This window comes from Narcine bancroftii, chromosome 3 (genome assembly GCF_036971445.1).
Source record: "Narcine bancroftii isolate sNarBan1 chromosome 3, sNarBan1.hap1, whole genome shotgun sequence".
Classification (NCBI taxonomy): Eukaryota; Metazoa; Chordata; class Chondrichthyes; order Torpediniformes; family Narcinidae; genus Narcine; species Narcine bancroftii.
The window spans coordinates 1,681,476-1,705,677 of NC_091471.1; the positions used below are offsets into that span (position 1 = coordinate 1,681,476).

At 49.2% G+C, this 24,202-nt stretch overlaps 1 protein-coding gene across 7 annotated transcripts in view; it reads right to left on the reverse strand.

Moving 5' to 3' along the window:
* Positions 1 to 24,202, reverse strand: part of mogs (mannosyl-oligosaccharide glucosidase) — a 125,464-nt gene that overhangs the window by 22,942 nt on the left and 78,320 nt on the right. The window contains exon 4 of one of the 7 annotated variants that reach the window (XM_069923350.1): positions 4,132 to 4,352. The exons of 5 other annotated variants lie outside the window; for them this stretch is intronic. The gene's annotated coding sequence lies outside the window, so the exon portion shown is untranslated. Of the gene's footprint in view, positions 1 to 4,131; positions 4,353 to 11,073; positions 11,147 to 24,202 lie in introns of those variants that run through there. One more of the 7 variants, XM_069923353.1, reaches the window with a different exon arrangement.

Genomic DNA, 24,202 nt, shown 5'->3' on the forward strand with positions numbered 1-24,202 from the left:
TATTCCATGCAATGATTGATAAAGGCCAGCATACTAAAAGCCTTCTTCACCACCCTATTCACGTGAGTTTCTACCTTCAGGGAACGATGTACCGTCACTCCTAAATCTTTCTGCTCTTCTGTATTCCTCAATGCTCTCCCATTTACCACATATGTCCTGTTCTGATTCTTCTTACCAAAATGAAGCACCTCACACTTATCAGCATTAAATTCCATCTGCCATTTTTCAGCCCACTTTTCTAAGCAGCCCAAATCCCTCTGCAATCCTTGAAAACCTTCTTCATTATCCATTATTCCACCTATCTTAGTATCGTCTGCATATTTACTAATCCAATTCACCACCCCATCATCTAGATCATTAATGTATATAACGAACAACAATGGGCCCAATACAGATCCTTGAGGCACACCACTGGTCACCGGCCTCCAACCTGACAGACAATTATCCACTACCACTCTCTGGCCTCTCCCTTTCAGCCAATGTTCAATCCATTTGACTATCTCAAAATTTATACCTAAAGACTGCACCTTCCTAACTAACCTTCCATGTGGTACCTTATCGAAGGCCTTACTGAAGTCCATATAGACAACATCCTCTGCGCTACCCTCATCCACATTCCTAGTCACCTCTTCAAAAAATTCAATCAGATTGGTCAAACATGACCTTCCTCCCACAAATCCGTGTTGAGTGCTCCTGATCAGACCCTGTCTATCCAGATGTTTATAAGTACTATCTCTAAGAATTTTCTCCATTAATTTACCTACCACAGACGTCAAACTTACAGGCCGATAGTTGCCAGGCTTCCTCCTTGAACCCTTTTTAAATAACGGAACCACATGCGCAATGCGCCAATCCTCCGGCACTATCCCCATATCTAATGACATTTGAAAAATTACCGCCAGAGCCTCTGCTATTTCCTCCTTCACTTCTCTCAATGTCCTGGGGAAGATCCCGTCTGGTCCCGGAGACTTATCCACCTTTATATTCTTCAAAAGCCTTAAAACTACACCTTTTGTAATCTCTATATTCCCCATATTTACCCAATTTGCTTTTTTTATCCCACATCTCCCAATATCCTTCTCCTTAGTGAATACCGAAGAAAAGAAACTGTTCAATATTTCCCCCATTTCTCTAGGCTCCACACACAGTTTTCCACTCTGATTTTCTAAGGGACCAATTTTGTCTCTAGCTTTCCTCTTACCATTAACATATTTGTAGAACTCTTTTGGATTAGTTTTCACCCTGCTTGCCATAGTTTTCTCGTACCTTCTTTTAGCTTTCCTAATTCCTCTCTTAAGATTCCTCTTACATTCAATGTATCTTTCAAACATCTCCTTAACTCCATGCTTCTTATATCTAATGTACGCCTCCCTTTTTCTTCGAACCAAGTTTCAAATATTCCTTGAAAACCACGGCTCTCTCAAACCTTTTGCCCCTCCTTTTAACCTAACAGGAACATAAAGCTTTTGCACTCTCAAAATCTGATCTTTAAAAGACTTCCATCTCTCTACTACATCCTGCCCATAAAACAAATTGTCCCAATGCACACCCTGCAAGTCCTTTCGCATCTCCTCAAATCTAGCTTTTCCCCAATCAAAAACCTCAATCCTTGGCCCTGATTTCTCTCTTTCCATAATGACATTGAAGCTGATGGCATTATGATCACTGGACCCGAAGTGCTCGCCAACACTAACCTCTGTCACTTGACCCATCCCATTTGCCAACAGTAGATCTAACACTGCTCCTTCTCTGGTCGGCACCTTTACATATTGTTGTAAAAAACTATCTTGCACACATTTCACAAACTCTAACCCATCCATTCCTTTCACAGAATGTGTTTCCCAATCTATATGTGGAAAATTAAAATCTCCCATAATTACAACCCTGTGCTTATCACAAATATCTACTATCTCCCTACAGATTTGCTCCTCTAGGTCTCGGTCCCCTCCGGGTGGTCTATAATACACCCCTACAAGTGTAACCTCTCCTTTCCTACTCCTCAGTTCCACCCAATTAGCCTCCGTGGATGTGCCCTCTAATCTATCCTTCCTAGGCACTGCTGTAATATTTTCCCTGACAAGCAATGCAACCCCACCTCCTCTTGCCCCTCCGACTCTATCACACCTAAAACAATGAAACCCAGGGATATTCAGTTGCCAATCACATCCCTCCTGCAACCATGTCTCACTAATCGCTACCACATCATACTTCCAAGTATCAATCCACACCTTCAGCTCATCCACCTTTTTTTACAATACTCCTGGCATTAAAATATATGAATTTCAGGGATTTCCCATTTTTTAATCCCTGTTTTTCCTCATCTTTAAGAACAACATTATTTACTTTTCCTGCCAATTGCCCTTCATCTTCTTCCAGAGCATTTCCCTTCTCTATCACCTGCCCATCCATATTCAAATACTTACTACAAACTTTCTTTGTTTGCATTCTAACCTTCTCCTTACTGCTCTGTACTATTTTGTTCCCTCCCCCCAACCATTCTAGTTTAAAGGATCCTGAGTAGCCCTAGCAAATACCTCTGCCAGGATTCTGGTCCCCCTGGGATTTAAGTGTAACCCGTCCTTACTGTACAGGTCACATCTCCCCCAAAAAAGGTCCCAGTTATCCAGAAACTTAAAACCCTGCCCCTTACTCCACCCCTTCAGCCACGTGTTAATCCTCCACCTCATTCACACGACCAACCAAACACAAAGCCATGTTTCCTATCCTTAACTATCTAAATAATTATATTGTAGTGGACGGAAATTGAGCACCTCTGTTGCTCGTCATGTGCGCTGGGACCCTGACCCTGGCAATCCAGTGGGCAAGTAGGTTCCTGGCGCAGGTCTCGGCGGAAGTGTCCTTTAGTGGAATGGCTTCCGGCCACCTCATTGCGCAATCGACCACTGTCAACAAGTAGTGGGCGTCCCTGGGCCCACGATGTTGATGTGTATGTGTTGGAATCTTTTGGCCATGGAGTTGAACTGCTGTACCGGGGCCTTTGCATGGCGGTGGATCTTGGAGGTCTGGCACTGCGTGCAGTTCCTCGCCATCTGGGCTACCTGCTTCTTGAGGCCATGCCACACAAAATGCTCCGCCGCCATACGAACCAAGGTCTTGCCCGAGGGGTGGGCCAAATCATGGACCATCCTGAAAGCCTGCTTCCTCCACTGCAGCAGAACTACAGGGCGCAGCGAGCCAGTGGAAACGTCGCAGAGCAGCGTGTCGGGACTACCCGGCAACTTGAGGTCCCATAGCTGGAACCCTGTGATGGCGTTGCAGAGGATTGGGATGGGAATATCTGGAATGATGACCATGGTAATAATGCAGATACTCCTCAGCATGTGTCTAACATACTACCCTCTCCACCTGCTGTTCATGCCCGCCCTATAAGGCAGCAGACTTCCCAAACAGACAGAAGGGGGGATGATGTAAGGGTAGAGATGGAAGGGATAGATACCCCGGTCTCCCAAGAGGACCCAGGAGAAAATACCCAAACCCCTGCTTATGCTCTATGGCAGGGGTGTCAAACTCAAATTCACGGAGGGCCAAAATTAAAAACTTGGACTAAGTCGAGGGCCGAACTAAATATTTATTGAAAATTTTCAACAACATCTGTATGTTTTCTCTTCTTTCAACATGCCGAACTAAATATTTATTGAAAATTTTCACAACATCTGCATGTTTTCTCTTCTTTCAACATATGTAATGTTAAACTTTTTCTTATTAAAATAAATGTTTAATAATAGTTTAGGATAAACTCTTTCCAGAAGCATTAACAAATGAGAAATAAAATATTCAATAAATAATATTTCTCTATAGAGGATTTGTCAAATGTTGCTAGTGTGCTGTCGAATAGTAAAATCTGAGGGCTATTGAGAATGTGGGAGAATAACATGATTCCTGAAACAATCAAATGGGTGACTGATTGTGGGCATGAACTCTAGCAGGGTTATTTGCCATGCCCTTTTTCCTTTGGTACAGATATCCTTTGATTTACACACTTTTCAAGTTTTATGCCTAATGAGCTTGTATCCAGGTGCAGGACCATTTTAACCAGGAATATATTTATCACTGTGATATGAAACTATTGGAAGATCATTTTATCCTGAGATTAAAGTTCATAATCCTTACTCAGGCCTGTGTGCGGGGCATCGGCTCTTGCTGCAGGGCGGCATCTCGGCGGATCAGCGGCCCCGTCACCGTGAGTCGCGGATCGGCCTGCGGCAGGGAGGGGGAGTGGGCAACGGTCCTGGCGAGGTCAGGCCCGAGGCCTCCGGTTCCGGGCGCTGGGAAGCGGCCTTGGCTTCCCCTGACACCGGCCAGGCCCCAAAACCAGAGTCCACGGTGAGACCCTGCAACGTAAACAGAGGAGGTGGGGGGCGATTAGCGGGCTGATGCCAATGCATTCTGGGATTTGTAGTATTAGCTGTGCATGCGCTATACTGGCGAGGCGGCCAGCGGGCCACTTCTAATACATTTTTGAAATGATCTTGCGGGCCAAATATAATTATATCGCGGGCCAGAGTTTGACATGTGTGCTCTATGGCCTACTCCCTCTACGGGATGGCCTCGGCCTCCTCCCCTAGACTGGGTGGAGGGCCCTGTGGGCCAAAGTGGGAACAGGGGTCGGAAGGAGTCAATGATCCGTGACTTCTCTGTAAAAGAGCTGCTGCCGTTGGAGATCGATTTAGGCAAAAGGCAGGAGAAACTCTGGCGGCCTGGCTCCTGCATGTCTGGGAACAAGGAGGGGGTAATGTATTTTTAACCCCTGAGGAATTGTTGGGATTAGGAACATTGTCTACTGATATCAGGGTCACTGCTGAGCTGCGGGGTAGAGGGAGAGAGGTGGATTACTTACTTGCCACTCTAAGGGATGCCCTGCTACGAATATACCCATCACCAGTAGATTGGGATTTACATTTGCAGAACAATTGGGGCACCCCAGAGGAGGGCATAGCAGTAACTCGTCAACAGGCCCTGGCCTCTGCTTTGTATGCAGGGCATTTGAGGCTGTGGGGAGCCCTGATGAAGAGATATTCATGGCCGGAATGCATACCAGATTGGTTCGTTCCGCCCAACCCACTACACGGGGGCTGGTTCTGTCCATAACTAGTCCACTAATTGGGCACCCTGTGTCTGAGGCAGTGCACACCTTATCTGGGCTTCGAGAATTAGAACTGGGAGGTAAAATCCACTCACGTTCAGCCCAGGTTAAATCAGACAAGCAGGATGAAAGGAGAGGGACTGCTGCTAATAACGGACCGACAAGAAAGGACCTTTTTCTAACCTTGTTAAAGTTAGGCGTACCTAAAAGTGATATTGATGGGAAACCTACTCCAGTCCTTTATGCCCTTTTAAGAGAAAGGCAGGGGAACATCATCCCCAGCTGCTGAGTCCTCCTGGCCCAGCTGTGCCCTCTGCTCCCCCTGCTGCTTCTACCGAGCAGGCTTCTCCTGGTCCAGTTACCCGTGATGAGGTACAACAAATGGTTAACAAGGCTCTTATGGATAATAGTGGCATGTGGGCCTGGAAGCCCCCGAACCTATTAAAGCATGAAGGTGTGGGCAGGGCTCCCGTGTCTACACCATTGAGATACGGCGGATACACGGGGACCCACGGCCCTACATACTGTTAACAATCCATTGGGGTGGGGGTAATAACTGCCAATATTTGGCCTTGGTCGATACCGGTGCGGAGCACTCGGTGATTCCGGGTAACCCCGACCTCTGGACTGGACCGACCTTTCGAATAGTGGGGTTGGGAGGAGTGGTCACCCTGGCAAAGGAAATAAAAGTCCGTGCCACAGTGGGTGATAGCCTTTCCCCTATCTGGTTACATGCCCTCGTGGCTGCTACTGACGAGTGTATCCTGGGTATTAATATGTTGGCCGGTACGGCCCTTAATACTAGCCAAGGGGGATTTGCATTTGGAATTTGGACTATTACTAAAAAACTAGTAGTGGGTCAGGCTAAGTGGGATCCTGTGATGGTGCCACCCCCCATGAAACCAGTGTGTATTCCACAATATCACCTCCCTGGAGGGCAAGAAGAGATTAGTGCCACTATCGATGCTTTGCAAGAAGAAGGGGTAGTGAGGCCCGCAAAGTTGCCCTTTAATAGCCCTGTTTGGCCGGTCCAGAAGCCGGACGGCTCCTGGAGAATGACAGTTGATTATTGTTTCTTGAACAAACAGGCCCCACCACTTGCTTCAGCAGTTCCGGACATTGCTACTGGGAACTCGGGAACATGGTATGCTGTCATTGATCTCGCTAACGCCTTCTTCAGTATTCTTATAGCTGAGGACTCACAGGATCACTTCACCTTTACCTGGAAGGGGCGCCAGTATACCTTCACTCGCCTCCCTCAGGGTTATGTACACTCTCCCACTATCTGACACAGCCGAATTGCCCGTGACCTGGAGACGGTGCCAGTATCGCTTTCCCTCTCAATTCACCATTATATTGATGATGTGATGATCCAAGGGGCCACAGAAGAGATGGTACAGGAAGGTTTGGAGAGTGTCCAAGATACCCTGATGCAAAGAGGGTGGGCCATTAACCCCGCCAAGGTACAGGGCCCGTCCCAGACAGTTATTTGCCTTGGAATTCAGTGGCATGCTGGAGAACAAGTGGTTCCCGATAAAGTTCACAATAAAATTGCAGACTTGGCCACTCTTACTAACAAACAAGAGACCCAGCGTTTCCTGGGGTTATTGGGATATTGGCGACGCCATATTCCACACTTGGCATTGCTTTTACGTCCTCTGTATAAGGTTACCCGAAAGAAAACAGACTTTGTATGGGGTGACGATCAGGAAAGGGCGCTCCAGTCCGCCAAGCAGGCTATTCTTCAGGCCTTGCCCATTGTTCCCCGCATCCCAGATATCCCCTACAAACTACAGGTCTCCGTTACTGATGATGTGGCCTGCTGGAGCCTCTGGCAGAAACAAGAGGGCCGCCGAGTCCCGCTGGGATTCTGGTCACGTACCATGCCTGAGGCTGCCACTCGTTATTCTGCTTTTGAACAACAGTTACTAGCCTGTTACTGGGCCCTGCTGGAGACTGAAAGAATGACAGATGATGCAGATGTTCAATTGAGACCTGCACTTCCAATAATGAATTGGGTTCTGGCTAATGATGCTAATCTAAAGATCGGGCGGGCGCAGTAGTCTTCTATTGTTAAATGGAAGTGGTATATTCAGAGTCGTGCAACCAGAGGGCCTGAAGGGGTGGGCCACATACACGAACAGGTGGCTGATCTTCTGTCTCGTCATGAGGACGTTGAACCTGCCTTGCCCCCTCCTTTACCCCCTTCACCAGTTCAGTGGGGTAAACCATATGATTTGCTCACTCCAGCAGAACAAGAGGATGTCTGGTTTACTGATGGTAGCAGCCGGTGGGTGCAAGGAAAGCAAAAGTGGAAGGTGGTGGCTTACCATCCCAAGTCAGGAACTCACGTATCAGAGGAGGGGGATGGTGGCTCCAGTCAGTATGCTGAGTTGAAGGCAGTCACTTTACCACTAGATCCCCATGATCACCCTCTTCCCCTGTTTACTGATTCCTGGGCTGTGGCTAATGGACTTGTGGTATGGATGCCTGATTGGCAAAAGAATGACTGAATGATACATGACTGCCCAGTGTGGGGCAAAGAGCTGTGGCAGCTGTTGTGGGATGCTTCCCACCACCGTGAGATAACTGTGTATCACGTCGATGCCCATACTAATATGGCGACTAACATGGCACAACATAATGCAGTTGCAGATCAGCTTGCCACCATCAGCCGTGCTGATACCGTCCCCCTGGCTCGATGGGCACATGAACAGAGTGGTCATTTGGGGGAGAAGGGATCAGCTATGTGGGCCCGAACACATGCTTTACCCGTCCATCAGGATGATGTCCGCATGGTCGTGCGTACATGCCCAGAATGTCAACTTGTGAAGTCCCATGTCGTTCCTCCTGGTCCTCATGGCTGAATAAAACGGGGTGCTCGCCCAGCTATGGTTTGGCAAATTGATTACATAGGCCCCATGCCAGACTGTATGGGTAAACGTTACGTCCTAGTAATGGTTGACACCTTTTCGGGCCTGGTTTTTGCCTTTCCCACCAAGACGGCTGACCAAGCTAGTACTATCCAAGGACTAAATCATTTAATTTCTCGTTATGATGTTCCAGAGGAGATTCAGTCTGATAATGGCTCGCACTTCTCCGGGAAAGCAATCTGTGATTGGGCAAATGACAACGGCATCTTGTGGGTTCACCATATTCCTTATTACCCACAGGCTGCTGGGTTAGTTGAACGAATGAATGGCTTACTGAAGGAACAAATTCGTTTGTTAACACCACTGGGAACCCTGAAGGGGTGGTGTCATGTGCTGCAGCAGGCAGTCGACAATTTAAATCATCGCCCTTTAAAAGGTGGTACACCTTTCCACCGACTTCTTCATGCCTCTGAACTACAGCCTATTCCAGAGGAAAAACAGTCATTGCCCCCCACTCCTGAACTAGAGAATGCCGGACAAAAGGTATGGGTGGCACCACCAGGTAGTGGCCCTCCTGTAAAAGGGGAAATAGTGACACCTGCCCAGGGTAACACTCGATGGGTAGCTATTGAGGGACAGGATGATTTAGTCTGTTTAAACACTGAACGCTTACGGTATCGTGAGTGACATGTGTCAGGCTTCTTTGTTCCAGGTTCTCCGTTTTACGCTCATGGTGATCTGGCTTAACAGCTGCTTTGGTGCCAACAATTGGATTTGTATTGACAAGGACGTTGCTAGTGAGTTGCCCGTGGGAGACATGGTCCGATGCATTACATCAAGGAAGTCCTTGGTCACCCGCCTCAAGTGCAGCTTATATAAACATGTTATTGTTCAGCATGTTTCAAAATCTGTTCGTGAGCTCCAGTGTCTGGGTATTGTGGCCAACAAGGATAATGTGAGCCTTGGTTGGAATCCTTTTTCATGGTTAGCTGGTACATTTGGGGGGTTGGGCCACACTATTCTCGTTGGTTGCTCGCTTTATTGCTTGTTTTTTGTGATTATTGTAGTTTTAATTTCTCTTTTACGCTCTTTTTGTACTCTTATGCTTGTCAAGTCTCGTGTCTGACAGCCTGTGACCAAGGGGTGACCACTCTTATCTTCGAGGGGACCAATTTTGCCCCTTACTATCCTTAATATACCTGTAGAAACCCTCAGGAGTTTCCCTCACATAGTCTGCCAACGCAACTTCACATCTTCTTTTACCCTTCCCAACTTCCTTGAGGTTTTTATTGCCTTTTTTAATACTCAAGTACCTCATTTGGTCCACGTTGCCTTTACCTGCAATAAACCTCTCTCTTCTTCTGAATTAGATCCAATCTCTTAGAACACCTTCCAATATTTTACCTACTACAGATGTCAAGCTCACTGGTGAACAGATAAGCAGATTAACAGATGACACAAAGATTGGGGATTTAGTGGACAATGAGGATTTTTGCAGTGGGATTTGGATCAGATGGAAAAAATGGATAGGAAAATGGCAGATGGTATTTAATGCAGGCAAGTGTGAGCTTGTTGCACTTGGTGAAGACTTGCATGTTGAACGGTAGGGATCTTGGCTACACATACATAATTCCCTGAAAGTGGAGTCACAGGTGGATACAGTTATAAAGAGAGCTTTTGGCAAGTTGGCCCTCATAAATTATTGGAGTTGGGGTGTTATGGTAAACTTGTATAAGACCATTGGTAAGTCCAAATTTGGAGTATTGGTTGCAGTTTTAGTCACCTAACTACAGGAAAGAAATCAAGAAGATTGAAAGAGGGCAGAGATTTACAAGGAAGGTACCAGGACTTGAAGCGCTGTGTTATTGAGAAAGGTTGAAAGGTTAAGTCTTTATTCCCTGGAGTGTTAAAAATGTGGGGAGATTTTATGAAGTTGTTCAAAAATATGAGGGCTTTAGACAGAATAAATGCAAACAAGTTTTTACTAAGGAGGTTGGTTGAGACAAGAACTACAGGACATGGCTTAAGGGTGAAAAGTTTATGGGGAATATTAGGCGAGAGTGTGGAATGAGCTGCCAGCTGAAGTGGTGAATGTGGGTTCAATTTTGACATTTAGGAGAAATTTAGACCGGTACATGGATGGGAGGCATATGGAGATGATGGACCAGGTGCAAGTTAATGTGACTGGATGGAAAAATTGTTTGGCACAGACTCATTGACTGAAGTGCTACTTTCTGCGCTGTGGTCCTCAGACACGAATAGTTGGGACTGTCAACATGAAGTAATAGGACCAGCTCACAAATTAGGAGACATATCTCCTCAGTATTTTTAGAGGTTTTTAATATGATGAAGGGGCATAAATACTTATAGTCTTTTTCTCTAAGTCGAAAACTAGAGGACACAGATTAAAGGTGAAAGAAGACAGATTTAAAGGAAGCTTTTCCACACTAAGTGTGGTGGTTATATGGAACATGTTATTGAAAGAAGTTGGAGAGACGTGGACATTGTAAGTGATAGACATTGGACACCTATGTGGATAGGAGAGATTTAGAGGGTATGAGTCAAATGGACAAAAAAAACCATCAGGAATGCAAATGTCCTCAACCCTGGAGACGAGTGTTTTCATGCTCATTTATCTTCCAACCAACAGAAGAGGGAAGGTGAGTAGACACCGTGCATTGAGAACCTGTTCCTGTACTGTCCCATTCCATGTCAAGCAAACAATATCAATCCCTGTCGTAGGTCAGGTTCAAACCCTCTCATTTGTCCAGCAAATGCTTTGCAAATACAGCGCCGAACTTTAAAGCTGGAACCGACTTGCAAAGTACAAAATAAAGTGAACATAAAATGCACTGACCGGAGTGGCTCTGAAGGAGAAAACGGGACTTCCGCACCGCCCCCGGGCTGACCCCCCCCCACCCCCCCGGGCTGACCCCCCGCCCACCCCCCCGGGCTGACCCCCCGCCCACCCCCCCGGGCTGACCCCCCGCCCACCCCCCCGGGCTGACCCCCCGCCCACCCCCCCGGGCTGACCCCCCCCCCACCACCACAACTGACCCCCCCCACCACCCCGGGCTGCCCCTCTCCCCGACTGACCGACAGGTTCGAGCGACGGGCAGGTCCACGTAGTGTCAGTTCCACCAATCACAAGCCGGCCAGTGGCCCTGCGCTGTGCAGCAGCGCTGACAAGACACCACAGCGAGGCCGCGGACTCCGAGCGCAGCGCCGCCACGTGGCCGCCTCGACAACTCCTCACAGCGCCATCAAGCGGCCGCGGACTCCGAGCGCAGCGCCGTCGGGGCGGCTGTGGCCGGCGGCCAGAATGCAGGAAAACCTGACGCCAACTACGAGCAATGGCGAGGCTGCAGGCAGCCTTATTGGGGGTCAACGGGCCGAGCAGCATCGGAGGAATAGCCGAGGAGGACGTGCTGCCTCCATTTATAGTGTTGCTCGCAGGATGAGTCCACCAATCCCACCTACCCTGGGCTACACGACAGGGTAACTCAGGGTAGGGGTCAGGGTAACTCAGGGTAGGGGTCAGGGTAACTCAGGGTAGGGGTCAGGGTAACTCAGGGTAGGGGACAGGGTAACAGGGTAGGGGACAGGGTAACACAGGGTAGGGGACAGGGTAACTCAGGGTAGGGGTCAGGGTAACTCAGGGTAGGGGTCAGGGTAACTCAGGGTAGGGGACAGGGTAACAGGGTAGGGGACAGGGTAACACAGGGTAGGGGACAGGGTAACTCAGGGTAGGGGTCAGGGTAACTCAGGGTAGGGGACAGGGTAACTCAGGGTAGGGGACAGGGTAACTCAGGGTAGGGGTCAGGGTAACTCAGGGTAGGGGACAGGGTAACTCAGGGTAGGGGTCAGGGTAACTCAGGGTAGGGGACAGGGTAACTCAGGGTAGGGGACAGGGTAACTCAGGGTAGGGGTCAGGGTAACTCAGGGTAGGGGACAGGGTAACTCAGGGTAGGGGACAGGGTAACTCAGGGTAGGGGACAGGGTAACTCAGGGTAGGGGTCAGGGTAACTCAGGGTAGGGGACAGGGTAACTCAGGGTAGGGGACAGGGTAACTCAGGGTAGGGGTCAGGGTAACTCAGGGTAGGGGACAGGGTAACTCAGGGTAGGGGTCAGGGTAACTCAGGGTAGGGGACAGGGTAACTCAGGGTAGGGGACAGGGTAACTCAGGGTAGGGGTCAGGGTAACTCAGGGTAGGGGACAGGGTAACTCAGGGTAGGGGACAGGGTAACTCAGGGTAGGGGTCAGGGTAACTCAGGGTAGGGGACAGGGTAACTCAGGGTAGGGGACAGGGTAACTCAGGGTAGGGGTCAGGGTAACTCAGGGTAGGGGACAGGGTAACTCAGGGTAGGGGTCAGGGTAACTCAGGGTAGGGGACAGGGTAACTCAGGGTAGGGGACAGGGTAACTCAGGGTAGGGGTCAGGGTAACTCAGGGTAGGGGACAGGGTAACTCAGGGTAGGGGTCAGGGTAACTCAGGGTAGGGGACAGGGTAACTCAGGGTAGGGGACAGGGTAACTCAGGGTAGGGGTCAGGGTAACTCAGGGTAGGGGACAGGGTAACTCAGGGTAGGGGACAGGGTAACTCAGGGTAGGGGACAGGGTAACTCAGGGTAGGGGACAGGGTAACTCAGGGTAGGGGTCAGGGTAACTCAGGGTAGGGGACAGGGTAACTCAGGGTAGGGGTCAGGGTAACTCAGGGTAGGGGACAGGGTAACTCAGGGTAGGGGTCAGGGTAACTCAGGGTAGGGGACAGGGTAACTCAGGGTAGGGGACAGGGTAACTCAGGGTAGGGGACAGGGTAACAGGGTAGGGGACAGGGTAACACAGGGTAGGGGACAGGGTAACACAGGGTAGGGGACAGGGTAACTCAGGGTAGGGGACAGGGTAACTCAGGGTAGGGGACAGGGTAACAGGGTAGGGGACAGGGTAACACAGGGTAGGGGACAGGGTAACTCAGGGTAGGGGACAGGGTAACTCAGGGTAGGGGACAGGGTAACTCAGGGTAGGGGACAGGGTAACTCAGGGTAGGGGACAGGGTAACTCAGGGTAGGGGACAGGGTAACTCAGGGTAGGGGACAGGGTAACACAGGGTAGGGGACAGGGTAACTCAGGGTAGGGGACAGGGTAACTCAGGGTAGGGGACAGGGTAACTCAGGGTAGGGGACAGGGTAACTCAGGGTAGGGGACAGGGTAACTCAGGGTAGGGGACAGGGTAACTCAGGGTAGGGGACAGGGTAACTCAGGGTAGGGGACAGGGTAACTCAGGGTAGGGGACAGGGTAACTCAGGGTAGGGGTCAGGGTAACTCAGGGTAGGGGACAGGGTAACTCAGGGTAGGGGACAGGGTAACTCAGGGTAGGGGACAGGGTAACACAGGGTAGGGGACAGGGTAACTCAGGGTAGGGGTCAGGATAACTCAGGGTAGGGGACAGGGTAACTCAGGGTAGGGGACAGGGTAACTCAGGGTAGGGGACAGGGTAACTCAGGGTAGGGGTCAGGGTAACTCAGGGTAGGGGACAGGGTAACTCAGGGTAGGGGTCAGGGTAACTCAGGGTAGGGGACAGGGTAACTCAGGGTAGGGGACAGGGTAACTCAGGGTAGGGGACAGGGTAACACAGGGTAGGGGACAGGGTAACTCAGGGTAGGGGACAGGGTAACTCAGGGTAGGGGTCAGGGTAACTCAGGGTAGGGACAGGGTAACTCAGGGTAGGGGACAGGGTAACTCAGGGTAGGGGACAGGGTAACTCAGGGTAGGGGTCAGGGTAACTCAGGGTAGGGGACAGGGTAACTCAGGGTAGGGGACAGGGTAACTCAGGGTAGGGGACAGGGTAACTCAGGGTAGGGGACAGGGTAACTCAGGGTAGGGGACAGGGTAACTCAGGGTAGGGGACAGGGTAACTCAGGGTAGGGGACAGGGTAACTCAGGGTAGGGGTCAGGGTAACTCAGGGTAGGGGACAGGGTAACTCAGGGTAGGGGACAGGGTAACTCAGGGTAGGGGACAGGGTAACTCAGGGTAGGGGACAGGGTAACTCAGGGTAGGGGACAGGGTAACTCAGGGTAGGGGTCAGGGTAACTCAGGGTAGGGGACAGGGTAACTCAGGGTAGGGGACAGGGTAACTCAGGGTAGGGGACAGGGTAACACAGGGTAGGGGACAGGGTAACTCAGGGTAGGGGACAGGGTAACTCAGGGTAGGGGACAGGGTAACTCAGGGTAGGGGTCAGGGTAACTCAGGGTAGGGGACAGGGTAACTCAGGGTAGGGGACAGGGTAACACAGGGTAGGGGACAGGGTAACTCAGGGTAGGGGACAGGGTAACTCAGGGTAGGGGTCAGGGTAACTCAGGGTAGGGGACAGGGTAACTCAGGGTAGGGGACAGGGTAACTCAGGGTAGGGGTCAGGGTAACTCAGGGTAGGGGACAGGGTAACTCAGGGTAGGGGACAGGGTAACTCAGGGTAGGGGACAGGGTAACTCAGGGTAGGGGTCAGGGTAACTCAGGGTAGGGGACAGGGTAACTCAGGGTAGGGGACAGGGTAACACAGGGTAGGGGACAGGGTAACTCAGGGTAGGGGACAGGGTAACTCAGGGTAGGGGTCAGGGTAACTCAGGGTAGGGGACAGGGTAACTCAGGGTAGGGGACAGGGTAACTCAGGGTAGGGGACAGGGTAACTCAGGGTAGGGGTCAGGGTAACTCAGGGTAGGGGACAGGGTAACTCAGGGTAGGGGACAGGGTAACTCAGGGTAGGGGACAGGGTAACACAGGGTAGGGGACAGGGTAACTCAGGGTAGGGGACAGGGTAACTCAGGGTAGGGGACAGGGTAACTCAGGGTAGGGGACAGGGTAACTCAGGGTAGGGGTCAGGGTAACTCAGGGTAGGGGACAGGGTAACTCAGGGTAGGGGACAGGGTAACTCAGGGTAGGGGACAGGGTAACTCAGGGTAGGGGTCAGGGTAACTCAGGGTAGGGGACAGGGTAACTCAGGGTAGGGGTCAGGGTAACTCAGGGTAGGGGTCAGGGTAACTCAGGGTAGGGGACAGGGTAACTCAGGGTAGGGGACAGGGTAACTCAGGGTAGGGGACAGGGTAACACAGGGTAGGGGACAGGGTAACTCAGGGTAGGGGACAGGGTAACTCAGGGTAGGGGACAGGGTAACTCAGGGTAGGGGTCAGGGTAACTCAGGGTAGGGGTCAGGGTAACTCAGGGTAGGGGACAGGGTAACTCAGGGTAGGGGACAGGGTAACACAGGGTAGGGGACAGGGTAACTCAGGGTAGGGGTCAGGGTAACTCAGGGTAGGGGACAGGGTAACTCAGGGTAGGGGACAGGGTAACTCAGGGTAGGGGTCAGGGTAACTCAGGGTAGGGGACAGGGTAACTCAGGGTAGGGGTCAGGGTAACTCAGGGTAGGGGACAGGGTAACTCAGGGTAGGGGACAGGGTAACTCAGGGTAGGGGTCAGGGTAACAGGGTAGGGGACAGGGTAACTCAGGGTAGGGGTCAGGGTAACTCAGGGTAGGGGTCAGGGTAACTCAGGGTAGGGGACAGGGTAACTCAGGGTAGGGGACAGGGTAACTCAGGGTAGGGGACAGGGTAACTCAGGGTAGGGGACAGGGTAACACAGGGTAGGGGACAGGGTAACTCAGGGTAGGGGTCAGGGTAACTCAGGGTAGGGGACAGGGTAACTCAGGGTAGGGGACAGGGTAACTCAGTGTAGGGGACAGGGTAACTCAGGGTAGGGGACAGGGTAACTCAGGGTAGGGGTCAGGGTAACTCAGGGTAGGGGTCAGGGTAACTCAGGGTAGGGGTCAGGGTAACTCAGGGTAGGGGACAGGGTAACTCAGGGTAGGGGACAGGGTAACTCAGGGTAGGGGTCAGGGTAACTCAGGGTAGGGGACAGGGTAACTCAGGGTAGGGGACAGGGTAACTCAGGGTAGGGGTCAGGGTAACTCAGGGTAGGGGTCAGGGTAACTCAGGGTAGGGGACAGGGTAACTCAGGGTAGGGGACAGGGTAACACAGGGTAGGGGACAGGGTAACTCAGGGTAGGGGTCAGGGTAACTCAGGGTAGGGGACAGGGTAACTCAGGGTAGGGGACAGGGTAACTCAGGGTAGGGGACAGGGTAACTCAGGGTAGGGGACAGGGTAACACAGGGTATGTGGTCAGGGTAACTCAGGGTAGGGGACAGGGTAACTCAAGGTATGTGGTCAGGGTAACTCAGGGTAGGGGACAGGGTAACACAGGGTAGGGGACAGGGTAACACAGGGTAGGGGACAGGGTAACACAGGGTATGTGGTCAGGGTAACTCAGGGTAGGGGACAGGGTAACAGGGTAGGGGTCAGGGTAACTCAGGGTAGGGGTCAGGGTAACTCAGGGTAGGGGACAGGGTAACTCAGGGTAGGGGACAGGGTAACTCAGGGTAGGGGACAGGGTAACTCAGGGTAGGGGACAGGGTAACACAGGGTATGTGGTCAGGGTAACTCAGGGTAGGGGACAGGGTAACTCAGGGTAGGTGGTCAGGGTAACTCAGGGTAGGTGGACAGGGTAACTCAGGGTAGGTGGTCAGGGTAACTCAGGATAGGTGGACAGGGTAATTCATGGTATGTGGACGGGGTAGTCCAGGGTAGGTGGACGGGGTAGTCCAGGGTAGGTGGACGGGGTAGCCCAGGGTAGGTGGATGGGGTAGCCCAGGGTAGGTGGATGGGGTAGTTCAAGGTAGGTGGTCGTGGTAACTCAGAGTAGGTAGTCGGGTTAGCCCAGGGTAGGTGGAGGGGATAGCCCAGGGCAGCGTGGACAGGGTTACTCAGGATGGGTGGACAGGGTAGCCCAGGGCAGCGTGGACTGGGTCACTCAGGGGAGGTGAACAGGTGCTGCAGCTCTCTTGGAATAGGATTCTCAAGTCAGGTTCATTGCCATCCGATTATACAAGTACAACCCGATCGAACCGCGTTTCCTAGTCCTCGCTGCAAATCACACAAAAACACAACCAGACAGAACACACATACAGACAAACAATACTTATGCAGGACAAATATTAAACATATAGAAATAAATCGAATAAATAACTTTGTAAGCCCTCTTCAGACAATGAAGAAGAAGATGGAGTGTTATGGGCATTGTGCAGGGAGGTGGGACAAGAGAGGGGTGTTTGGTTCGGTGCGGACTAGAAGGGCCTAATGGCCTGTTTCCGTGCTGTAATTGTTATGTTAGATCACATCTAGTGATTCTCTCTGCCACTCTTTTTTCCTGTGGATTGATCTCCGTTCCATTTCTCTGCAGCAACCATAGCAGGACACTTTCGATGGAGCTCCTATCGAAGGTTGATATAATCACCTTGCCCACTTCAGTCTTCTAAGGAAGTGCAGTCAATGTTGTGGTTTCCTTCCAAGTGAGGAGATGTTGAGTGTGTAGTGAACTGGGAATTCGCAACTGGTGCGATGCTCTAAGGACTGGCTCCTCCCCCACATATCCCAATATAAACCCTGGACCCCCACCAAAACACCAGTTCAGTCCACCACAAACCATGTGTGCCATTCTTATTGAATAAAAGCATGTTGTACTCTCTCTGGTTTTGTGTTCTCTCTGTCGAGCTACAATTTTATTCAATAAAGAACAGGGTGGAAGCTCTGTTGAAGGCCATGATGCTCCTCATCAACCTTGTCCCTGGAGGCCCCGGAAGAGTTTGTGAACTGGCTGGAGTGCTTCCAAATGTACCTATCGGTCACGCAAGACGTCAACTCAACAGGTGAGCTCATTAGAAGTTGAAAACCCACTACATGAGGCCCCAAAATGTTGACCTAGCGAGGCATCAACTCTCACAATGGAAGTAGCTGCCTGGTGAGTCCATTGAGGACTATGACCCCACCCTACAAGCACTCGTGAGGAACTGTGGGTATGAGGATGGCTTGGCCTGAGAACAGGTGGATGAGCAGATCTGGGACACTCTGGTCGCTGGGGTGCGGTTCAAATACATTCGGCAGCGGTTGCTGGAGAAAGGCAGTGTGGCACTGCCTGACAACGTATTACTGGCCAAGTCACTGGAGATGGTCCAACTGGGGGCTGACAATTTGGAGGGAGGCAGCGGCCTTCTTCATGAGGACCTGGGTCCCGGAGAAACACCACACATTGTATTGGCTGACAGTAGCGGGCTCGGGCACTAACGGATGCTTCTTTTGTGGTTGGCAACAGCACCCAAGAACTTGAACTCCAGTTAAAGATTCCATCTGCTCCGGTTGTGGTAAGAAGAGGCACTGGGTGAAAGTTTGCAGGACGAGGGTGAGCGCTGAGAGGTCCAACACATGTACGACCCCAGACGGGCCGACTGAGGTGAGCCTGAAACCCACACCTCTGGCCTCCCGGTGCCAGTGTTGTATGCTATGGCCTTTCTGCGGGGTCGCATGCAAGAGCAGTGATGCGGGAAAACCCAGTGGCCATCCTGCTACATTTTGAAACCGGCACCATCTTCATCCGGCAAGGAAGGAGCATGGCCATCTTGCTGGGATTCAAATTCTGTGCCATCTACAACAGTGGAAGAAGAAGGAGGAGGGCGCCATTTTGCTGCACCTTGTGGCCCTCGCCATCTTGTCTGCACGAGGATCCGAACAGGGGGAGCGATTCCAGCGAGAGGAATAACAGCGTCTCCAGAGTCTTGACAGCGATGGTGTTGGACCAGGAGATACCAAACTAATTGAACAATTCCACGATAAAGGTGGGGTTAACGTGCATAAACTGAAATGCTTAATTGACTCTGGCTCAAATGAGAGCTTCATAGATGTAGAGACAGTCCAAAATCTCAATCTCAAAGTGTATCTTGCTAATTATCATATTTATTTAGTGTCCCTGATGCAGTGTGTAAATATTCAAGAACATTGTATGGTTCATTTATCTTTACAGCAGGGGGAATTCTGTAAGTTCAAACTGTATGTACTTAAGAATTTATGTGCTCTGGATTTGCTGGGTCTTGACTTCTTGTGTCACTTTAAAAACGTGACCCTGGAGTATTCTGGTCCTCTCCTTCCCATTACGGTTTGGAACGGAAGGTCCCAAAATTCTGATGCCATTTTCTGTCTCTCCACACTAAATATTGATCCACCTCCTTTGTTCCCCAATCTGAGCGCCAATTGCAGACCAATTGCTACAAAAAGCAGGCGCTACAACGCAAAGGAGTGGGCATTCATCAAGGCTGAGACACAACCACTGCTTGATACGCACAGGACTAGCCCATGGAGAGCACAAGTGGTTATCATAAAAGGGGAAGAAAAGTCCAGGCTAGTAATTGACTATAGCCAAACTATTAATTGCTTCACACTCCTGGACGCATACCTCTTTCCTTGCATTTCGGACATGGTGAACAAAATTGCGCAGTACAAGGTCTATTCGACCATTGACCTTAAAGCTGCTTACCATCAGTTGCCAATCCATTCCGAGGACATCCCTACACCACTTTTAAGGCTAACGGGAGACTCCATCAGTTCTGGAGGGTCCCATTTGGTATCAGGAATGGGGTCTCAATCTTTCAAAGACAGATGGACCAAATGGAAAACGAATTTAAGTTGAAGGCCACCTTCCCGTACCTTGACAATGTTACCATTTGTGGCCACATTCTGAAGGACCATGATGCCAACCTCCAGAACTTTCTCCACACAGCTAAAGCCCAGAATCTCACATACAACACCAGCAAGTGCGTGTTCAGAGCTAAACGCCTAGCCATCTTGGGTTACGTGGTGGAGAATGACATCAGTGGTCCAGACCCCAACAGGAAGGAACTCCCCATCCTGAGCACCATGAAGGCTTTGAGGAGGTTCCTGGGCTTCTTCTCATATTACACCAATGGATCCCTCAATATGCCGACAAGGTCGATCCCCTCCTAAAAACCACTTCTTTTCCACTGACAGTCGAAGCTCAAACTACTTTCAACTACATCAGAAACATAGGAACATAGGAAGTAGGAACAGGAGTAGGCCAAAAATGGCCCATCGAGCCTGCTCCGCCATTCAATATGATCATGGCTGATCTAATTTATGACCTAACTCCACCTACCTGCCTTCTCCCCATATCCCCTAATTCCTCTATCATGTAAAAATTAATCTAACCAAATTTTAAATATGTTTAATGAGGCAGCCTCAACCACTTCCCTGGTTAGAGAATTCCAAACATTCACTACTCTCTGGGAAAAACTATTTTTCCTCATCTCTGTCCTAAATCTACTCCCCCGAATCTTGAGACTGTGTCCTCTCGTTTTAGTTTCCCCGGCCAGCTCAAAAAACCTTCCTACATCTATCCTATCCATACCCTTCATAATCCTATATGTTTCTATAAGATCTCCTCTCATTCTTCAGAACTCGAGCAAATACAATCCTAGACGATTTAATCTTTCATCATAAGTCAACCCCTTCATCCCAGGGATCAACCTAGTAAACCTCCTCTGGACCGTCTCCAAAGCCAGTATACCCTTCCTCAAATATGGAGACCAGAACTGGACACAGTACTCCAGGTGCGGTCTCACCAGTACCTTGTACAGTTGCAACATGACCTCCCTACTCCTGAATTCAATTCCTCTAGCGATGAAGGCCAACATTCTATTTGCCTTCTTAATAACCTGCTGAACCTGCAACCTAACCTTTTGCGATTCATGCACAAGCCCTCCCAAGTCCCTCTGCACAACAGCATGCTGTCGTTTTTCACCCTTTAAATAATATTCAGCTCTTTTATTTTTCTTGCCAAAGTGGATAACCTCACACTTACTAACATTGTACTCCATCTGCCAGACCTTTGCCCACTCATCCAGCTTAACTCTATCCCTCTGCAGACTCTCCACATCCTCATTACAATTTGCTCTTCCACTCAATTCGGTGTCATCCGCAAATTTGGCTACACCACATTTTGTCCCCTCCTCCAAGTCATCAGTGTAAATGATGAACAGTTGTGGGCCTAACACCGACCCCTGCGGCACCCTTACCACTCTCTGCCAACCTGAAAAACTCCCATTTATCCCGACTCTCTGCCTCCTGTCAGACAACCAATTTTCAATCCAGGCCAATAGACTTCCCCGGACTCTACTTTCCTGTAACTTACTGATAAGTCTCTTGTGTGGCACCTTATCAAACGCTTTCTGGAAATCCAAATAAACAACATCAACCTGTTCCCCTCTATCCACCGCACCCATTATATCCTCAAAGAATCCTAACAAGTTTGTCAAACAAGATCTTCCCTTTCTAAAACCATGCTGTGTCTGCCTGATTCAACCCTTACGTTCCAAAAGTTTCACTATTTCATCTTTAATGACGGCTTCAAGCATTTTTCCAACTACAGACGTCAAGCTAATTGGCCGATAATTTCCAGTCTTCTGCCTGCATCCCTTCTTAAAAAGTGGCGTGACATTTGCTGTCTTCCAGTCTGCCGGGACCTGCCCAGAATCCAAGGAACTTTGGTCTAAGACCACCAATGCATCAACTATAACTTCTGCCATTTCCTTCAGAACCCTTGGATGCATATTATCAGGACCAGGTGATTTGTCTGGCTTTAGTCCCATTAGTTTCTTCATCACTACTTCCTTTGTAACAACTATTTTATCAAGGCCCTCTCCAACATTCACATCCTTAACTCCGCACTTGGGCATGCTGGACATGTCTTCCACCGTGAAGACTGACACAAAATATTTGTTCAATGCCTCGGCCATTTCCTAATTTTTTGCTGCCAGTTTTCCTTTCTCATCCTCCAAGGGTCCTATGTTAATTCTGGCCACCCTCTTCTGTTTTGTATATTTATAAAATTTTTTGCTTTCTGTTTTTATATTTTGTGCCAATTTACTTTCATAATCCTTTTTCCCATTTCTTATTACCCATTTTGTAACCCCTTGTTGTCTTTTAAAGTTATCCCAATCTTCCAGTTTCCCACTGCTCTTTGCAGCTTTGTACACTTGTGCCTTCAATTTTATACTCTCCTTTATTTCCTTTGTTAACCACAGTTGATTTTTCTCTCCCTTGCTTCCCCTTTTCCTGACCGGAATATATTTTTGTTGAGCATTACAAAATATTTCTTTGAAAATCTTCCACTGTTCCTCAACTGTTTCATCAATGAGCCTGTGCTCCCAGTCCACTCTGCATGAAGATACATTTGCTCTTTTGTAATTGTAGTCTGGTTAAGACCTTTTCAAGGTTTTGTAAGTGTTCATTGTTGTTTTGGCCCGTGATGATGATATCATCTAGGGTATCACCCAACGGAGAGTCCACGTAGTAATTTGTCCATTGTTGCTTGAAAAATCGCTGAGGCTACTGAAATTCCGTAAGGAATGCGTGTATAGGTGAATAGTCTCAGATGGGTATTGATTGTCATATTCCCTTGATTTTTTTTTTGTCCAATTTTATCTGTTGATAGGCTTGTGAGAAATCTAGTTTTGTGAATTTTTGCCCTCCATTTAGTGCTTGGAACAATTCTTCTGCCTTGGGCATGGGGTGTTCGGGTATTTTGAGTGATGGCTTATGCCCAACAGGTTAGACCTTCCAAAATATATCTCCTCACACTTATCTAGATTGAACTCCATCTGCCATTTTTCCACCTAACTCTACATCCTGTCTATATCGTGATGCAACCTTCAACACAATCCACAACTCCAACCTTTGTATTATCCACAAACTTACTGACCCACCCGTCTACATCCTCATCCTGGTATAACCACCATATCTCCATTTACAGGGCGGAAACAGGCCACGTCGGCCCTTCAAGTCTGCACTGGTTCACTTGAACAACTCCACTAGATCTCCCCTCCCACTCATCGCCAATAACCCTCCAACCTCCTCACATTCATGTACATATCGAACCTTCCCTTAAATGACAGAAGGGACCCTGATGCAACTATCTCCACTGGAAGATCATTCCATTCTGCCACCACTCGCTGAGTGAAAAAGCATCCTCTAATATTTCTCCTATATTAAGAGCAAAAGAATAGTAAAGGACAAAATTGGTCATCTTGAGAATCAGCATTACCGGCTCTGTATGAAGCCAAAAGAGATGGGAGAGATCTTCTTTGCATCTGTGTTTGCTCAGAAAACTGGCACAAAGTCTCTCGAAGTGACACAAATAAGTGGTAATGTTGTGGAACCTATACAGATTAAAGGTGAGACAAGTCAAGATTTTGTCATCTGATTGTTCAACATGATGAAACAGCATTCTCCAGTCCTTGGTGCAAAACACACAAACATACAAGGATAGTTTAGTAAGTTTGCAGATTAATTGAAGGTCGGTACGGTAGTGTTATGGACAGTCTGGAGAGTTGCCTGAGGTTACCGAGAGATATTGATAGGATCCAAAGCTGGGCTGAGAAATGGCAGATGGAGTTTAAAAGTGTAAGGTGGTTAATTTTGGTAGTCAGAATACAATGTTAATGGGAGGACTCTGAGCAGATCTTGGGGTATGTGTCCATAGGGCACTCAGAGCTGCTGCACTGGTTGTTAGCATTGTCGTGAAGGTGTGTTGGCCTTCATTAACTATAGAATCAAGTTCAAGGACCACGAGGCAATGTTACAGCTATACAAGACTTTAGAGTTCACTTGGAATATTGCGTTCAGTTGTGGTCACCTCACTAAAGGAAGGATGTGTATGCTATCGAAAGGATGCAGAGGATGCTGCCTGTATTGGAGAGCATGCTTTCTGACAATAGAGAATTTAGTCTTTTCTCCTTGGAGCAATAGAGGGTGAGAAGTGACCTGTGTAATGTATATATATTTGGGAGAAAAATTGGTAAACTTAGAGTAGGTTACATACATACTCACATTTTAAAACAGATCTTATTTGAAATACTGAAGAATTCATATTCAGTGGACTTTACAGAAACTATGGAGAATGCTATGCACATTTCACAAGTAGGTGCGAATTGAAATGACATCATAAAATGAATAGACTATTGTTTTGGAATGGAGACACTCTGGCTGTTTGCAAGTATCTTTAGTACTCACAGAAAGGTCACTCCTTGGCTTTGTTTACCTAAAGGCAACAGCTTGACCAAGAAAGATAACTCCTGTGGTTTGCTGAAGAAGGTGGGGGTTTTGTGGCAAGTGAGAGAGTCACATGGGCTCTCTAGCAGTCTTAGAGAGAGAGAGAGAGAGAGAGAGGTGAAACAAGCTCTCTCAGCCAGTGTGGGTGACACTGAAAGCAGCTGAATAGGGCAAGCCAGGAAGCTGGTTGGAACTGAAGAAAAGAACTCCAGAGCGGCAGATGGCT